General features: G+C 33.1%; 1 protein-coding gene across 10 annotated transcripts in view; it reads left to right on the plus strand.

Moving 5' to 3' along the window:
• LOC126745596 (voltage-dependent L-type calcium channel subunit beta-2) overlaps nucleotides 1-18,914 on the plus strand; it is a 281,586-nt gene extending 262,672 nt beyond the window's left edge. For 8 of the 10 annotated variants that reach the window (XM_050453523.1, XM_050453524.1, XM_050453520.1 and 5 more), the window contains one exon: nucleotides 743-18,914. The gene's annotated coding sequence lies outside the window, so the exon portion shown is untranslated. The remainder of the gene's footprint in view (nucleotides 1-742) is intronic. The other 2 variants (XM_050453517.1, XM_050453518.1) reach the window with 2 other exon arrangements.
• Nucleotides 18,915-20,292: the final 1,378 nt, after the last annotated feature.

The following is a 20,292-nucleotide window of genomic DNA, read 5'->3' on the forward strand; positions in this document are numbered from 1 at the left end:
ATTTAAATAAAAAAACACGGAGGCAAGAAAAATTAACAAAATAAATGAAAATTCTTAGTGTTTGTCAATAGAAGAGACAATTGACGTTTCCATGTGTCACATATTAGGGAAAATAACAAATATATACCAAGAAACTTAAATAAAAAACCTAAGAACTCGAAGCCGTGATCGTATAGTGATCGAATCGTGATTTTAGAATCCCAGGCCTGTTTTATGTTTTATTTCCTCGTCTCATAACGAAACAATGACTACTGGCATCACCCTTATCCTCTTCGATGGAAACGGTTCTGATATTTGGCCTGATAATGGTATATGCAGCTTTAATTTCAAGGGCTTTATCCAGCGCTTTACCGCTGTTTGGTTGTACGGTTGTAAGTTGGTGATACGCAGCATTCGTTGGATTTCTTTAGCTCGCATAGGTTCAAATAGGCAGACTTGAACACTAATATTTTATTCACTACTTCACTTACAATCACGTACTAATTCTAATCACTTATTGATTATTTAGCGTATTCAAATCAAAATTATAAACTTAAACTCAACATCGAATCAGGTCCCTATATATACCCAATAAGATTGATCTACTAATTTCTAGAATTTTAACAGGATGTTTTTTAAGTACAAATATAAATCGATTAGGATAATCTGGCCAAGATAGGGCCGTAGTAAGGCAAGTTTGTAGCAAAATATTATCTAAGATGTATTGTATTTAAAGCATCAAGTAACTACTATTTTGGTTCAGGCTAGAAGATGAAAGAGATCGGGGCTACTCCGGGAGAAGGTTGGAGCCGTTTCCCGAAGAAGGTCCCTCATTGGGCGCCACTAGAAGGTACCCGGAAGAGCGACGGTCTGTCTCGACGCTGGAAAAGAGTAAACACGAAGGTAGAAACTACCGGAAAGAACTTCTGGAGAGGTTCGGCGCCATGGAGTTGGACGATCGCACTGAGTTCCAAGGCACGCAGAGGTATTACGAATAAATGTTTTGGGATATTAATGCGTAGGATATGGTTAAATTTAAAAGATGATATTTTACTAAAGAAATTATTATAAATCTGAATATTTTAAGCATTTGCGTTTAGCGGCAACATCACTTTAAGTTATACTAAAATTTTTGCTACATATAGGTTTTTATATTACCATTTGCAAAATTAACTAATTATGATCTTAAACCTCATTTTCCGGATGATTTTAGTGTTCAATCAGTCGATCTTATAGAACTAAATATATACTTTTTCATGACCTACTCTTATGATACTTTTCGGATTTTTATGGATATACATTATTCAGCTATTAGTGTGACTCATCTGATCTGTTCTATACTTCGATATTACACGAAGTAGTCACATTATTAGGTCAATAGCTCAACAACATTTTGAAGTTTTTAGAACATCAAAGAACCTGTTTTAAGAAGACAAGCACATGTCTGTGTTTTAGATCACAAACTTTAAGTCAACTTCATCAGTTTGAACTTTTCGAAATTATTTATTTTTTATCCTTTTTAAGATATGAGGTAAAAACATAAAATGATAAACTTCGTATGGCCAAACAAAAGGCGTATAGTCACCACCACACATAATTTATTTTGGACACCTGTCAAAACTTTTGCATTTTAGCTGTCACAACTATGTATTTATACAGGTTGGCCCATCGAAAACATAACATGTAGGGTGGGAAAAAACTTTTCGACAAAATCCAAAAATACTTCAAGTATGTTTGTCAGGGGGACAACTTTTGACATAAAAACGATTTCAAAAAACTCAACCCCCTAAGCGGGGTGATATCCCATAATTCTTTTCAAATGGGACGGGAAGTCGAGTGAGAGAGAGCCTTCTCATTCCTCATACAACGCTTCTTAGTTTTTAAAAATCGAGTCACTCCTTCAAGAAATATGGGCCCTTGAAAGTTAAACAATAATGTGAGATGAAAAATGTAAAAAGCGATTTAATGCTTACCATGTTAATCAAGTAAATGGTCGAAGTGCTGTCCGCCAATATTCACACAGTGATACAAATTATCTTCAAACCGTTGCCGAACGTTTAGAAGCATTTGCGGTGTCATTTCGCGACATACGTTAATAATTCTTCTTCGCAACTCTTCTAATGTAGCAGGTGGAATTTTGTAAACTAAGGATTTTATGTGTCCCCACAAGAAAAAATCTAAAGGACTTAAGTCGGGTGACCGAGGTGGCCACTTAATTACGCCCGTTCGTCCTATCCAGCGTCCTGGAAATCTGTCATTTAAATAGATGCGTACATTTAGTGAGAAATGTGGAGGAGCTTTGTCGTGTTGGAAAATCAATTTCTGTTTATTGTATGCGCGGTCCTCTTCTATGATATTTGTTAGAGCTGGGTCGATGGCATTTTGTAACAAATCTCACTACATATCGCCTGTCAATCTAACCCTGCCATTTTGTTAGTGTCCCAACTAGGTGGATATTTTAAAGACATAGCTTTAGCATAATCAAATGCCAATACCCTCAGATTTTTATACGATAAGCCATATTGTAGTTTAGAACACGTTAAGATATATTTTACCAACATAAGTTCTTGATCATTATTAAACACTTGGCTAAATGTATGCTTAGAGGAAAACACCTTCTCCCTGGGTTGTTTTTTCAAGCGGTAAAACAAAGCAGTATGTTTTACGCCCTAAACTTCTGCAGCTTTTCTTAAAGACATTTATTTTTCTTTTACAGCCGCTATCGCCTTCTCCATGTCTTTCTCAGTAAACCCAGTTTCCTTCTTCCTCTTATATTGTCTGCAAATCTGGAAAAATAATGCTACTTAGAAACATTTTTTACTACCTTTGAACAATGTTCAACAGTGCCCCATTTTAAAGTTTAAAGATACTCCTTGTGCTTACACTCGAATTCAACCACGTTTCACAAAACGATCTAAATACCTAGTCTAGTTCACGACCTACAGCAGATTAAATGTCCTCTTTATAGTTTAGTGTTGAGCCTAATTTGTTTAAGTAGGAAATGTTACAAAAAAAAAAGTTGAAAAACAAGGTTTCTTCGTATTTGCGATACAACAAGTCGTGGAAACTGCTGCACAATACAGTTGCCTTCTTGCACTAGTTACTTCAACCACGTGCTGTTTTTAAATGATTATCACGCCAAAGGCGGGAAATTTAAATGTTCAAATGTGCCCCACCTTCAAACGTGCCCCCTTCTCCCCTACTTTTTATATGTTAGATCAATTTTTGATTCTAAACCTGTAACTCAACTGATTAGGTATTTTGTGTAAGCATTGACAGCCCTCATCGATCAGTGTAATAATGCATACAAGCTAAATAATCATCAAATTCTGATTAAAATCTAAACAATCCATTTAATCCAGGTCTAACTGCGTAGACTAAGTGGTGTTACTTATCAATATAATGAATCGTGATTTTGTCGAGGTTTTGTTATAAGATGAGTTTAGATATAGGATGGTCTAATACATTTAAAATTCGATGCAAAATTCTCAAATGAAATAATAAATTCGTATTAGAGAATGTTATTTTAGATTCAAGGGATGAAGTTGGTTTTATAGACAAATGTCTTATACTACCGCAACCTGTAGAGATTTATTATAGCACCTCGTTACTGTGAGAATTCTTTATCTAGGCCCGTCTCTTTGATTAAGTATAACACTGGCATATAGCTGCTTGATTCTGGCTTCAGTGGTGTCCCAAGCATGTTCAGAAGTTCCTTCCATAAAATCACCTATTCTTTCCTACAAATATACAAAGTTGTTCCAATGTAAGGATTATTTCAAGATGATTTGGATAGGCGAAATGTATTAAGTGCATACAATTAGGTGCTATCGAGAATATAATTTAGTAACCAAGTTACGTTATATTTTAATGGTGAATGAGACAGACTAAATTATTGATGTGAACAAAAGAAAAATGGATAATTGATGGAGGTTAAATGGATAATTGAGGTGGCGTTAAATAGTGCATAGTTCAACTTACTTTGCTAAATTTGTCCTCTTAAAATTAAACAACTTGATTAAGCGCAACGATATTATTTATTTTCGAATTCTTTAAGTTCGATTTGGTGAAACATTGTTTACAGAAGAGCCTGTTACCACTGAGTATACATTTATAGATAAAATATTTTCTAATCATTGCGTAGAAAGAGCCTATACTGAAATGTCTGCTGTATCACCAGACCTAGTTAAGTGGACTTCTTTTTGATTATTTGTTGGTAGATCAAACAAACTGTAGGCCTGAAGAACAAAGATCGTTGAGAAAAAAAGTGCATATGATTAACTTTAGAAATAGTTAAAAGAGAGTTGGTCTGTTGAGAGTATCACTTATCGTCATTAATGTACTCGTAATTAATCATAATTAATAATGTTTTACAGTGACACCATGCTCTTTCCTCCTCCTAACAGATGCTGAAAAGGAGTCAAGTAAACAAACCGGCCATTATCGTTACTACTCTCGGGTAGTTCAAAAAGTCTGTGGTAAAGGTTGGGCGTGTAGGTTTTTATGAACATGTATGCCTGCCTTCGTCCTCCCGGTGTTTAAAGCCACCAACTGTGGAACTGTCTTATGATCCAGTTTTTATCTTAGCTAACCTTAAAGAGTCTTGATACACTGCCACGTAATGGCTCGGGGTCTATCATTTTGACTTGAGACTTTCCTGCTAACTTTTCTACATGTTCATTTGGTTCATGGTGGATGAAAATGGTAGAATTAGTTTACTGGACATTACTATGCTCTCCAGGGCATTAAGCCTATGCAGGTGTAACATATTTTTTGGTTACCCTATATATAGGAAATAGATAAAGAAAAATAGATGCAGAAATAATAAAGAAATTTTCTCACACAATTTCTCTAAAATTATTACATAATTTAGCATCAAATCTTTGATTAAATCAGCCAGTACTCTCAATAACAGTAAGAAACATAGGATAAGGCTTAAAATTTCACTCAATATAAACAGATTCCACAAGATTACCTATCAAATGGTTTAAGTTGTAACGCTTGTGATCACGTAAAATAAACTATGACTTACTTTTTGGTGATAAATAGGACTAGAAGAATGGCAATTGCTAATTTTACCTGAGCGTGGTATCTCTGATGAATCCTTGTTGCTTGAGCAGTCTTTTCCCATCATAGGTGCACTGCCTTTAGTGGCAGCATTCATTCAAGGAGCTTCTTCACTAAGAAATTGGTTTGTCAGTCTAAGACGCTTGATTTCCTTATATTCTAAATGGTTATCTGCCTCTAGTACTTTGATGTACTTGATCATATTCTGATTTATAGGTTTAAGATCGTTTAGCTTCTTTTAAAGCCGGTTCGTTTGATCCATATGAGTTATTTACACTAGTTTGTAAAGTGGAATTGTTAGCTGAAAATAGGTGCTGAAGCTCATACCTTCATTAACAATTTTATTAGGCTTTTAATTTAGAGTTTCTATTATTTTTTCTCTTTATTCAAGGGCTAGATCTGCAAGATCTTGGTTTTCTTGCTTTTGTTTAGTCAGATATGATTCGCTTCTATTAATACCTTTAGATAGCCTATCAATTTCTTCATGGAGGGAAGCAATAAGCTTCTCTTTTATTAAACTCTAGGTCTTTCTTGGATAACTGCTTCTTAAGGACGTATTTGGATTACGTTAGAATAACGATCCTGTTTAAGGCCTCATTGAGCTGTTTTTTGCAGTTACCGTTCTGGTTTCCACTAATTTTTATGTAGTGTTTAAAGTCTCTTTTCAGGCAACTTAAGTAAAATTTCCCAGAGCAAACTGCACAACAATATTACCTATGTGTTTAAGTTGCACAGCATCGAAATATAATTTTTTCTGCAGATTCAGTCATGAATATAGTAACTGCCGAGTTCTGTAAAACAGGAACGCAGCTGTGTTGTCAGAACGTAATTGTTAGATGGCGCGCCACATACACTGGTATAAATTGACAAATTTTGGACAAAAAGTGTAGTTTTTATACTATAAATTTTTGTACTATAAGTCATATAATGAAAACAACGTTGCTAATAACCCACAAACACAATTTTCCGATATTAATTCATTTAAAAAACTATAAAATACGTAGATATTTACGGAGCTGTTATCGGTATCTGCTGTTCCGACTACGTTCGCGTATCCATTACAATATCCAAAAACCACTACAAATTTAATCAAAAGTCTCGAGGTTTTTTGTATTAAGTAAGTCTATTTAAGAAAAAATGAAGGACCACTTTTGTTTACAATATCCATTATCCAATAATTATATAAGTACCTATATGTAGCAAATATTTTAGTTGTATATAGTTTTTTGCAGCCATATCCTACCGTAGTGAGTATTTAATTATATACAGGGTCCCCTTAAAACTTGGTAGCATATTAACGTTCCATCTGACAAAGAAAAGGTCCCAAATTAATTTAAACTGAACTATGTTGCCAATTTTTTTAAATGATACACACGAGACCTTAAAATTAATTCGAATACCTACGCTGTGTTCTTCAATGAGATGTTCCGTAAACAAGACAAAACAAATGTGATTTTTAACTTTATGAAATATAGACCTTTATAAGGAAATGTTGACCATTAAGGTGCCATATTTGAGTACGGCTCAATTTTTAACCACCTAAAACTTAAATTTAATGGAAAAATATTCAAGCTTTAATAAACTTGTAGCTGTAAAGTTAGGTTTTTTATTGAACAATTAATTGTTTAGTTTAATTAATAAGTACAGGGTGTAAAAAAATATAGTTATAAATTTAATGATGGCCAATAAATCTTTTTTTACGCCCTGTATCGCAAGGAGGTGGATGGTTTAACTGTATTGTTGAAATGTTGTATTTTATTCATATACAAGTATGTACTTCGTAAAAGAACTGAAATATTGTACTTTGAGTAACTCTATTTTAGAGTATCTTTAGTTTAATATTATATTTTACAAGCGGAATTGATAAATGTGGATTGAATCGACTACGCCAACCAACTACACCGAAATCGTACCACATTTTCCAATTCTCCCAGTCCAATTATATCTATTTTACTTAAAAGTTATCAAAAAACTTACCTTCGTGATATTAAAATAAAACATTTAATATTATAATATCGTCAAGCATATTGACTGAGCTAGTGAATTAATAAATACTTAAAACAAGTTACAAATTTGCACTTAAATAATGCTGTTAGGGGAATTTTTAAGTCCAGTTTTTGCATCAGATTATAAAATAAAATTAAAGCTTTTTATAAAACGATATTATTATTGCTGCTGTTTATTTTATTTGTAAGATACCATTTGTTATATTTTCAGATTATATCACTATGAAGATGATAATTTAATTTGTAGTTTTTATTTTATTTATGACTTTTTGTTCCACCACTTGAGGACAATCAAAAATTGTTACCAATTAGAATAGCACTTGTAGATGTGTTTTTTTTCTATATACGTTTTCTGCAAATAATCAGAATCACGTTTTAATTCTAGACTGAGTACAGCATCAATATGTAAAACTCTATGTGATGATCAGCTTGTATAATAAATAGAATCACTCATAAAAGATGTAAACCCTGAAAACTTCTTTAAGTTCTTTATATTTAGTTGGCCAGAAACGAGAAATCTGTGTTTTGGATATAACAACTAGAAAGTACTAGTAGTCATTCTGGTAAGTTCTATTAATCTATTCGCTTATGAACACTATGCCGTTTCTCGAACTTTCAATTGACCAGGCACAGACCCTCTATTTGCTAAGTTGAAGTAGAATGACGATTATGTGTTGCACAAAAAATATTTCATTACCAAACAATTCTTCTTCTTCGTGTACCTCCTAGTAGAGGTTGGCTATTAATATAGCTATACGTACTTTATTTGCAGCTGCACAGCTCATTGGACGTCATTAAAAACTATTCTTTTAAGGTTTCTCAGCCATTAAGTATTTCTTTTACCCTGACAATGTCTTCCCTAAATCTCGTTGACCAACGACACTCTGCCGACCAACGAAATCCGGAATACGCGAGGATGACAACATTTTTCAAACGCTACCGGTTTGTTTATTTCAGCTATTTTAAGTGTTCATACTTCAGCACCATATGATTGAGTCGAGAATACATAGCATTAAAGTATTCTTGTCTTTAATTTGAACTTTATGTCTTTGCTGCAAAAAAACTCCTTTGGCTTGATAAAAGATTGTCTAGCTATCTGAATTCTGGACTTTATTTCTTGTAACTGTTCAGCAGAATGTTTATTATTGTGTTTAAATATTTGTAATGTTGGACTCTTTCAATTTGAATGCCATGAACGTTAATACTTTGTATTGCCTATACACATGAGTATTTAGTAGCTTTTTCTGGATGAAACATGAACAAGTGTTGGGTATGTACCGATGCCACGTGGGACTCCAGAGCTTTTTTGCTACTATGAATGTAATTGCAATAAGTACACTTTTGCGTACTCTCAGTATCCATTCTTCGAGAAACCGCATCTGGATCATCAGGTTCAGCATCACTTTTCAGTATAAACAATGGTATAACTAATCAGACATCGCAGTTCTTTACTGAAATACACAATCTTATGTCTATTGCTTTTGTGCATGTCCACAATCCAAGACATTTTGAAATATTTCTGACAAATTTTACAGAACTGGCGATAGTGAATGAGTTTTTTTACCCCATGTGGGCTGCTGACGTGGCGGTGATATTCTGGAGATTTCTGAAACAGTGTCTAATTTATGTAGTGCAAATGCTCGTTATGATCTCAACTTTAAGACTTTTGACTTCCCAATTTCAGGGCTTGAATAAAATGAATCACGTGATCTCGATACTCATTATGAACACACTGAACTCATGTACACTGAACGATGCTTCTGCAAAGCATCTTTGGTATAATAAAACCTTTTGTACAAATACCTTTTTTTGCTCTGGATAAATAGGAGGTGAAGCACAATAATTACGATCTGTTAGGAGGCAACTAAAATAATCTTTTTTTCAATACAGCTAACTTCAACTTACTCACGAGCAAATATGGTTAAGTTTACGTTTATACAGGGTGTTACAGAATAAGATGGTGATCCTTAAGGGTGTTAATCTTTAGGTGATTTTAAAAAGACCAGTTCAAATCAACCTATGTCCTAAACTCCTTAACTTTTGAACTACAGGGTGTTAAAATCCTTTAAAAAAATCGCTTCTTTATCATAATTTTAGTGAAGTCCAAGAAATGTTTATAAAATTTAGCAGACACCCGCTAAGTATCAACAGCCATTTTTTGATGTAAGAGATTTTTTTTAAATTTATCTAGTGGTGTCCGTACAGGAACGTAGACTCAATATTTAAGAAAAATATGATGAATGTCACTGGTTTTTCGGAAAATTAAAACTATTTATATCCCCATTCATTTTAGGACAAATTTAATTTCTTGACTTTTTCGTTTGACTAGTGATTTTTGCAAAAAAAAAAAACACTATATAATATTGTTTAACAAGTTTTTTTCAATTTTTTATTCATTTTTCTGATGCATTGCCCATACAGGCATGCTGACGCCAATGTATTTGAAGCCAGACAATTATACCAAGAGCGTTTTCCAAATAGAATAATTACGGACGACCGAACCACCGTCTATAGATTACAATTGTAATTGAGTTGTAATCTATAGACGGTGACCGAACGTTTTCAGGAACTTACAGAAAGTTATGTGAAATTGGATCTTTTAAACCAAGAAACTACCTTAAAAGAGCACCCATACGGTATGAACACCGGAATTCGAGGAAGCTGTTTTAAAATCAGTTGAAGAGTACCAGAAAAATTACGAATAAATTTCTGCCATTAATTTCTTCTAATGGTTGCCGAAAATTCCCAATTTTTCAAAATTTTATTGTTAAAACTAATTTTTCTAGGAACTCCATGAGAAATTTTCACAGTATCATTTCTGGGCTGAAGGAAACCCGCATGACATTACGGAATCCCATCACCAAGAGCAATTTTTTCTAAATGTATGGACTGTAATTATTGCTGATTATTTAATTGGGTCCTGTTTTCTACTAAGTAGATTGAACGGAAATAATTATTGCCAGTTTCTAATGACTTGTGAAATTTGCTAGACGACGTCCCTATTTTCACGCGACCTCGTATGTGGTTTATACATGATAGTACACCTGCCCACTTCTCCACAGTCTCCAAATACGGGAATTTTTAACTCAACATTATAATATTTGTTGGATCGCCAGGTCTAAACAATCCCGATTTTTTCCTGTGGGGACATCTTAAGGCGCTAGTTTACAGCACCCCCGTACATAGGGAAGAGGATTTGAGAAACCGCATAATAGCTTGTTGTGACAAATTGGCTTGTTGTTGTGATTAGGAATACTCCGGGCATTTTTCAAAGTGTATTTATGAGGAGAATCTAATTTTCATTTTTGCTCACATATTATTCTTTTAATTTAATGATAAACTAAAGCATGTGCATATATTTATAAAATAATTAAATTTAGTTTTTTGTTACTAATAAATTGACCAAGCATAAAAATGTTTTCATTATGCTTTTTCCGCGGTAATTGCATGTCGGACGAAAAAACGTCAATAAATCACATTTGCTCTAAAATGAATGGGGCTTATGAAAATTATTTTTATTTTAAGCAAAAAACAGTGACGTACAAAATATTTAGTCTACGTTTCTGTACGGACGTCACTGGTGAAACTTTAAAAAATGGCTGCTGATACTCAGAATGTGTGTACTAAACATATCTAGGAAGTTATTAAAGTTAGGATAAAGAAACGATTTTTTTGTTAAAATTTTAACTCCCTAAACCTTTCTTCTTAAAATCACCTAAGGATTAACACTCTTAAGGATCAAAATCTTATTTTGTATATTACTATTATGATAACCATATACCTTATTTTCTTTAAATTCATATTGAGTCCCATATCGTTTACAAGTCATTTATTCTTTGCAGCAGATTCTGCATAATATCCTCTCAGCTGTTATTACTACTCTATGTTCAGCATATCTAAAATTATTAAATTGTTGACCGTTTATTTTTAATGCTGTATATAGAATGGGCATCAACGGCTTCAATCTGCATTTATAACACTACCCAAAAAACCAAACGCCAAATGTTATTTTGAGTACCAAAAGCACTTAAACTTCTATTGCATATATTGATTAAATTTTCTTATGAAGAGATGCTTGAACGTGAGTCAAGATGTATACATTTGTTTTGTAGACTTTGAGAAAGCGTTTAATAGAGTTAAACATAAAAAATTAATAAAAATATTATAAAGGAAACATATTCATTCACTAATAGTTAACCTGTACTAGGGCCGAAAAGCTAAACTTGGATTAGATGTAGAAATACAGCGGCGTGGTGTTCGGCAAGGGTGTATTGTATCTCTTTTCCTGTTCAACGTTTATAGTGAAACAATCTTTGAGGAGTCTCTTGCAGAAAGAGACGAAGGACTTAAAATAAACTAACAAACAGAAAGAGAATTTTTTAAATATTAATGAACCGCTTAACCAATCTTGCAAAAGCGTTTTATTTTTTAAAATTAAATTAAAGATTATGATGAGCCATAAAACTACAAATCACATTAGTGTTTAGCAATCTTGAGCTTTATTACAATAACAAATAGGAAGAGAGATAGGGTAAATCTGGATGCTAACTTGAGTCATGTTCTACTACAACTATAGTCTATTTCAAATAGGTTGAGAGTAATAAATCATTAAATATGCAAAAGAGGTACAATATGACCCTCCAATAATGCCACTTCCATAGTTTGCATTGCGAAATTATAATTATTTTTACGGAGTGCACGGTTTTACGGTTTTGTCATGATTATCATTTTTAGTCATTTTTAAGATATTTTTAAATAAACCCTATATTATTATCACCCCATTTGACCCTACGTAAGTTTTTTGAATTTTAAATCAACTAGATACGTATAATTTAAAAGCACCAGAATATGTTGCACACATGCGTTGATCATATAAAATTATGAATCTGTTGTATATGTGCAGTAAAAAATAATATTGACCTTTACTGTAACATTAAAACAAATATAAATATCATATTCCATCATAGTGAGCACAATTTCTTCTCCAAAGTCAACATACTAATTCTGCAACTCTGTAGTACCTATTTCTGCAATCTTATCATCATGCCTGTCGATCTCTACCTATAGTTTTAATACAGAACCCACCCAAATTATTATTTCTGATATGCACGTCAAACCTTAAATGAATTAAATGGAACTTTGTCTCTCTTTATTCAGCAATTGTTTGAATTTTTTACTAAATTCATTAACCAAACATTAAGATGTGGATACTTTAATTAATTGGGTATATGCACAACACAAGTTCAGATAAAATTAATCGACTCTTGTAGTTGGCTAAATATAAATTTCGAGTGATCCTAAAAGTAAATTTCTAACGTATGATGTGTGGAGACTTTTTGACTTTGAATATTCATGAGATAGTTGAATTATTTTTAGAAAATTTCAGACCTATTACTAAAACTAAAGACAAGCAAATATTGAAAGAGTCCTCAAGGGGTTTTAACAGACATTATCCATTTGCAACGGTTTCTCGGCATATATCTTAATGCCGTTTTTAAAACAGATATTAACCGGTTTTGCTAATCTCTTTGTTTTCTTCACAGAGTCTACATGACAGTTTTTCTTGTGTAGGTGTTTCCTTAGTAAGCAGCACGCAGTTACTAATTCTATTACTATTCTAATGTATTTTTATATTTCGGTAGATCAATTACCTCGGAAACGTCTAAATATTTATTTGGCGAGTGCTTTCTGCAAGCTTAGGATCTGTTACACCAGTGTGCTTAAACATTCATAAGATACTGTAGCGTTTTTCCTATTCGTTAAGTGTAAACTAAAACAATCGAAAATAGTCTACTAATTTATATACACACTTCTCACAACTACTAGAGATATTTATTTGTGCTGTATTTATTTATAACTAATTAAATTTCGCGGCAATATTCCTAAGTTTACTTCACTGAACTGACAACTGACCACTCATCGGTGATGCTGCTCCTTATATACTCGGCAGAACGCTGTTCCGGAAGATTCTCTCTAACATTCGAGACTTCGTGCGGGGTACCACTTGTATATTTCCTTGTTTAATAACGTGGCCCAAGTATGCGTATTCGTCAACGTTTTCAATATTTTTCTAAGATAGTTGAATGTGATTGGAAAATCATAATTATATATTGGAGTAACATAATATTGGCTTTATTGATTTTCGTTTTTAGTCCCTACTTTTCTTGATGTTGTATCGTCCGCGAAGTATAATCCGTCGATTTTGATACCTTTTATTTTGAGTCGATTCTGGCATTACTTATGGCATTGAGGAACGACTATGTTTCGATTTAGTTGAATACTTTAAGGAAGTCTATAAATGTCCAGATGGCGTATTTGCATTCCCGTGTTGAAATGGAGGCACAGCGCAGAACCAGTTCCTCGAAACCAACACGAGTTTATCGCGCTACAAACCACACGCGATCAGGAGGCATCATGTCACAGCTGCATTCCCAGTGCGTAAAGTTAGCATTTTTTTACGAATGTAAATTTGTAGCATGAGCCGTAGAAGAATGCGACAATCATATAAGTAAAAATGAGTGCTTTACAGATGAGTAGAATACATATTTTTTACTCTACCAAAAATTTAAAAAAATAAAGAAATTAGCAAATTACTTTACGCCCGTGCTTAAAAAAATTGGTCAAAACGTATTTTTTGGTTTATTGTTTGGCAATTAATTGTCACTGTCAAAATTGTCAGATATACTTATTACGCACTAGTGCGTGAATTTTTTTTTTACGTACTACAATTTAAAAAGACTGGCTTTACAAATCCACAAGCGTACGTAAAGTAAGCACATTTGTTTTATTAAAAAAAATATATGTTTTAGAAAACAGAAACAGCACATAAATAAATGGAAAAAATGGAAAATGAAAACAGCAAAATTAATGTTTTTTTGCAGGAGGTTCATTTTCGTCGATATTTGACGTAATGTCGTGAGCACGCCTCCTCTTCTTACTCTCTGACTTGGATGGACGCCCCGACTGAATTCTTCCACTGCACGGCAAGCTTTTCTCTTTTCGTCGAGCGATTGACGTCGGCTGGACCTTAATTTTTTTTTCTTGCTTGTAGTTTTCTGGGCAATAAAAGATATAATGCTGGATGGAGTCTGTAATTTTGTAAGGTCAGATCCAAACTTTACCAAAATCTTTGTTTGGTCATTGTTAGGATTTCTCTCTAACATGTCAGTAATTCTTTGCCACTGATCTTTGATATTCTGAATAGCTACTAACTATTAAATTCCTCATTATTTCTTTCAGGAAGGATCTCTATTGGGTTCATTGGAAGATCGAATGTAGCTACATCTTCATTCTTGGTTATTCTACTACTTTCACCAATTTTATCAGTTATACTTTCAAAAAATGTCACTGAAAACTCGCCACCTACAGCAAATTTTGCAAAGCGTTGACGGTCAGAGCGAGTTAAATTAGGTGACGTGCTTAGTTCAGTGCCAAATTTTCTTTCTACGGCACAAAGGTGCTTACAAAATCTCCCACCAACTCCATATGAACAAGTACATAGCGCCATCGAAGAGTCAACAATGTACGCTCCTATTTTACATCTGACAAAGAAAGTATTGTCTTTTAAAAGTACAATATCTGTGATTGCTCTACTTGCTTGGCAGAATTTTTCATATGCCAACGTTAGATGTCTTCCTCTTCCGCTTGCGTAATACTGTTTAAATGTTTTGTTGATAAAGTCTACCAACGCACACATATTGAAAACTTTGCACCTTTGCAATATCACGTCTTTAAAAATTCTTATTGATGATTCACAGAAGTTGTTAGTATTATTGCCTCTTATCAAAATATCGCCACGATATGCTAAACACCATTCTTCACGTCGTTCCCATAAATTTGTCAAGTGTTTTGCCAACTTGGCATTTTTTTTACATTCTTCTGCGTTTAATAGATTTGACATATTAACTTCAACATCTTGCAATGTACTGCTATACATTACAGCAGGGAATTTCTTCATCACCGGTTGCCGATCTGCGTGAGCCACATCATGTCCTCTTTGCCACAACCAACGCTAAAGAGTCTGATTCACATGGAAAATGCATAGTAGCAATCTGCTACTCGGTAGGACCTTTTACAAGGCATTTCGCTCGGCACTGCTGTCATCAGACATGATGATTTTTTGTTAAAAATGCTTCTTACAAGTTTCCAGTAAACCATCTTTAGCGGATTGAAAACAGTGGGTGTAGTTTTCTTGAGACTGGCTGGTTTGTAAAATGACAGTGATGGGAAGAGCCCCAATTTTCGATGCAGCAAATATAAATGTTACACAAACGTTGGTTTGGTCGCAGGATCCACTCGAATCAATTTCATCAGCTAGTCCACCCAGAAACACTCGTTGCATAATGGGTGTTATAATAACGCATACAGTCGGTTGTTCCTTGATGAACATCTGTCCGTTCATGCCTGACACAGACATCTCAGTCTTTTTTCGCTGCAGAACTTTGACGACGTCACCAATATATCGAGTCCCATTCTTCATAAAGTTACCTGACGGTTGAGCGAATTTTTTTGAGCATTAGCTAAGGTAACGTATGCGTTTTTCTCACATTCTTCGATGATGGCCATTTCGTGATAAGATTTTGCCGCTGCAGCAGTCATACCACTTTCAAAATAGGATTCAAATAGTTTTTTTGTGTCTGCGGAACAACGCAGAAGACTCAGTACCTGAGCTACATTGATTCGATGAGAATGATTATAGTTAATATCAATTAAGACATGCAATCCTTTCTTCATCAATCTTGAATTTTTCAACGTACTCTTGGTAACTTTCAAAAACTTAATGTTTATACTGGCCTTACACTCATAATCCCTAGTAATGCCTTTCTTCTTATCCTTGGTTTTGTTTCTTCTCGATAGATGGCACAAGAATGTTTTTCTGAAGTCGTATCTCACTTGCTGCGAGTATTGTCTTAACATTATCCAATTTGTTTTGGTAATTTCCGAACGAAATAACCACATTTAACGTCGTAATTTCCTTCAAACGGTATAGAGCATTGAATTTTGCATTGATAATTTTCATTGTCTTCTTCGTGTCTCACTATTTCGAAATTATTCACAATACCACTTATAATGTTTTTTAAAATTTCCATAGTTCTATTTATTTACTAATAACTCATCAAAATGATTTAATTCCAACTGCACTTTTTTGTCTATGGTCATAGGAAAATACTCAGTAAAATGATATTCGCATTCATTGTGTTTTATTTTTGAGGGCCAAGATTGGGTTCACCAAAATCTACGGAAAAGGCAACACCGCATTGAAGAATGTCAATAAATGTTAAATTGGACTTCAAATTTGCTCAAAATTGCGCTGTTATTTGATTTGTCATATCATGTCAAATACATCAAAAATATTTTTGTATTTTCATTTTGTAAACAATTCCTGCCAATTATTATTGCTAATACTTTCAATGTTTGGGTGAATTAATTTTTTCCGCTAATACCACTATGCATCTTTTATTATAAGAGATATTGGAAACTCTAAACCCTAACGATTTAATACGAAAATTTTTAACTTGTCAATAAATGTGATATAAAATGTTACTTTGATTTGACAGAATAGTTATTTATGCAACAAGTGTGTTAAGTTAGCATTTTTTTACGAATGTGAATTTTAGGCGAATGCGACAATCACATGATTAAAAAAAGAGTACTTTACACATAAGTAGCATACACAATTCTTTCTACTACTAAAAATGTTAAAGAAAATAAAATAATTAGCAAAATACTTTATGCCCTAGTGCCTTTTTTTACGCACTGCAATTCAAAATGACAGATTTTACAAATCCAGCACTTTACGCACGCTATAGTTAAAAAATTTTAACATCAGATTAATAGGTTATTATTACCTTTACCGTGACTCTAAACTTAGCCTCTCATTTTGACATTTAAAAAAAACACATTGAATACGCATTTTACTTTGGTCACAAAAAAAATAACACTGTATAATGACGCGGTGATACGTTAGTTGAACCAAAAACAAAACAAGCGTAATATTTATTAATCACTCGTCGTCAGTCAGTAACACTCGGTTTTCTTCTCGGCGACGAACTGTCGTACTCACGTACTGTCCTAGTTCAACAGGTGCATTTTCTGAAAAAAAAAAACGCTTAAGCGCAAAAAACATTCCTGGAAACCAACACGGATTTGGGAAACAAGCGTGCGCGACAAATCCGTGTGGGTTTCGAGGCACTGGTTCCACACTATGCCTCCAATTCAACACGGGAATGGAAATACGCGTCCAGATGTATGGGTACCTTATATTAGGTTGTTTTTTCTATAATGATTCGTAATGTTTGCAAATAGTATTGAATGCACTATCGCCCTCTTGTTCTTAAAAAGGATCACAACTTCAACATTATATCAGTTGGTATTTTCGCTTCCTCTAAACTTCTATTTATAGTTTTTGAAATACTTCTTCTAAATACTTTCCTTCGAACCTTACAGTTTCCAGGCCTTCTCCAGAACATTGACAGTTCTTCATTATTTTTAAGATATATCTTCCTTGGTCACATCTTATTTCTGGTATATATTCTGACCCTACGCTTAGAATTGTCATGTTATCCATTTGGTCTCTGTTAGTCTTGGGTGTTTTTGATTTATACAGGTCGGTACATAATTCTTCAATTATGTAGCCTCTTCAATTTTTTCTCAAGTATATTGCATAATTTTCAGTTTAGATTACTATTATGTTTTCCCTTAACGATGCAAAATATTTGAACCCCGGGTTAAGGCTATACATTAATTAGCTTTGATTCTGAATTAGTATATGTTCCGATTTATTTTTCCAATTGAAATCTCTTATGGGAAAAACTACCGTATAGATTTGCTGATCTAAAAGCATGGGATCACTGATAAGCCTAATCAAGAAAGATGACTGCCGGACTAAAGGAGGAAATTGTTAGGCCAAGTAAAAAAAGTTTTCAGTAAAATACATCAATATTCTCTTTATGTGCCTTTCTTATTTTCCTTCATAAATTTTTAACAATAGTCATGCAACGAAAAATTACATAAATTTATATTGCTATATGGATTATGTGCAGATCACAGATAAATATTTGTAGGAAACGTATATAATGCAATACCCTAAATTAAACCTAGAGGGATAAAATCTGAAAATACTCCGTAGAAAAAGACAATGTTATATTGACATAGGAAAGTGTTATCTTTTGTCAGCAAAGGTGAGACTTTATTTTGTATTCTGATTTGTCCAACTTAATGTTGGTAATTGTTAATAGTGGCATAGAAACGTAATAGGCCTGCGAAAGTATAAAAATGAGTTTTTCTCTGACCAAAAATACATACTATGATGGGAAAACGTATTTTTTTGTTTGTAAAAATAATTATATTGTAGTGCTGTACATATTTTTTTTACTAAAGTAGATAATTTAATTCGTTAACGTATACTAGATTTTTACTTTTTTAGGTAATTCGGTTATGGTTATAGAGTGGCAAATTAGAAATCGTGTACATTTCCAAAATGCCAACTTGTTTTTCACATTTAGAAGAGCCTTAATATTCCGACACAATTTCGAATTCAGCAAATTTTTTTACAAATTAATTACGTAGTTGAAACAAAATCTAGAGTCTCTGACATTTTTGATCGCTAAAGTCCCTTATATTAGAATATTTGTAAATAGGAAAAAACTGTTTATATTGTATAATACGAGTTTTCGGTTGGATATTTCTGTCTACGTTTATGTGTCTTTACCTTGATATTTCTTTCTTTTTAGAAGGTTAGTTTTTTAAGCGCCTTAACCCAACCTTTATTGTATATTATTATTAATAAACAAATTGACCTTATTATAAAATAATGGGACACTATAAGTGTCTGTTTTTTCTAAATAAAAAAATTATACTAAAGTTAGGCAACGTGTTTTATTTTGAACGTCTTTTGTTTTCCCAAATCAAAGATTGACCTTACATTTGACTCTAACTTTAGAGAAATACATTAAAAAACGAGGAGACCACTGAATGTTTTATACAATAAATTTAAAGCGGATTTACAAAATGGAACCAACTTGGGATGCAACTCTACTAAAGAAATAAAATCAATGTAATAAATATTTACTCCAAAAAAGAGGAAAATTATACTCATCAATTTAATTATACTCAATTGATCAGATTCCACTGGTTTTCCTCAATACCTATGTATACTATGGCTACTTTCCAGAGCCACGAAAAAAGTATCACATATAATACTCGGATTAAAATAAGCGGAAAGTCCAGCCTGAGGAGAGAATCATCAACCTAACTAGATTTTTTTTCCAAAAAAAATATAAAACTTTTACAAAACTTTAAACCAGACTTAGCAAGTAGATACAAGCAGATAATGGAATAATTGACGCTATCTATCTTGACTTCAAAAAAGCCTTCGATAAGATACCAGTTACTTCCTGAGTCTATAAACTAGATTATTTTGGAGTCAGAATAAGCTATTGAGGAATGCTAGGTCTCAGATTGTAGTTTTATAGAAGAAATACTGACAGGAAGTACTAACTATGTTAATCAGTTTTGGCAAACGGATGTTTTGCAGACGTCACAAATGTATGTATATTGGAACCTAAGAAGTACAATTTTGCACATTGGCCGGTATAATTTCAAGAATGATTACCAACTTCAATTGATGTAATCTAACTCGACTTCAAAAAAGTCATTGAAAAGATACCAGTTACTTCCTGAGTCTATAAACTGGATTATTTTGGAGTCAGAACAAGCTATTGAAGAATGCTAGGTCTCAGATTGTAGTTTCATAGAAGAAATACTGACAGGAAGTACTAACTATATTAATCAGTTTTGGCAAACGGATGTTTTGCAGACGTCACACAACACGCGTGTCTCGGCTTGTCGTTGAGTTGTGGAAATCCACACTTTTGACACACGCGTGCTTGGTGCGGAAGAATTTTTACGCAAAATTCAGTTAATCAGTTAATTTCCTCAGTTTTATAAGAAAAAAATGGAGGAATTACTGATTGAAATAGTACGGGAACACGAGTCATTACATAATATTAAAAGTCGAAATTACAGAAATAAACAAATACGTCAAGAATCTTGGGAAGAAATTGGTCAGGATTTGAACATTTCAGGTAGGTTAAATATTTTTTATGATAATTTCATATTATTTTTAGCAGTATAATTGTATCTATTTTATTTTATTTCTTGATATGAGAAATTCAATTATTACGATTGATATTTAAAGTTACAACTATTTTTTAAATTAAACGGTTTTATTTTACAACCA

Source organism: Anthonomus grandis, chromosome 16 (assembly GCF_022605725.1).
Source record: "Anthonomus grandis grandis chromosome 16, icAntGran1.3, whole genome shotgun sequence".
In the NCBI taxonomy this organism is placed as follows: Eukaryota; Metazoa; Arthropoda; class Insecta; order Coleoptera; family Curculionidae; genus Anthonomus; species Anthonomus grandis.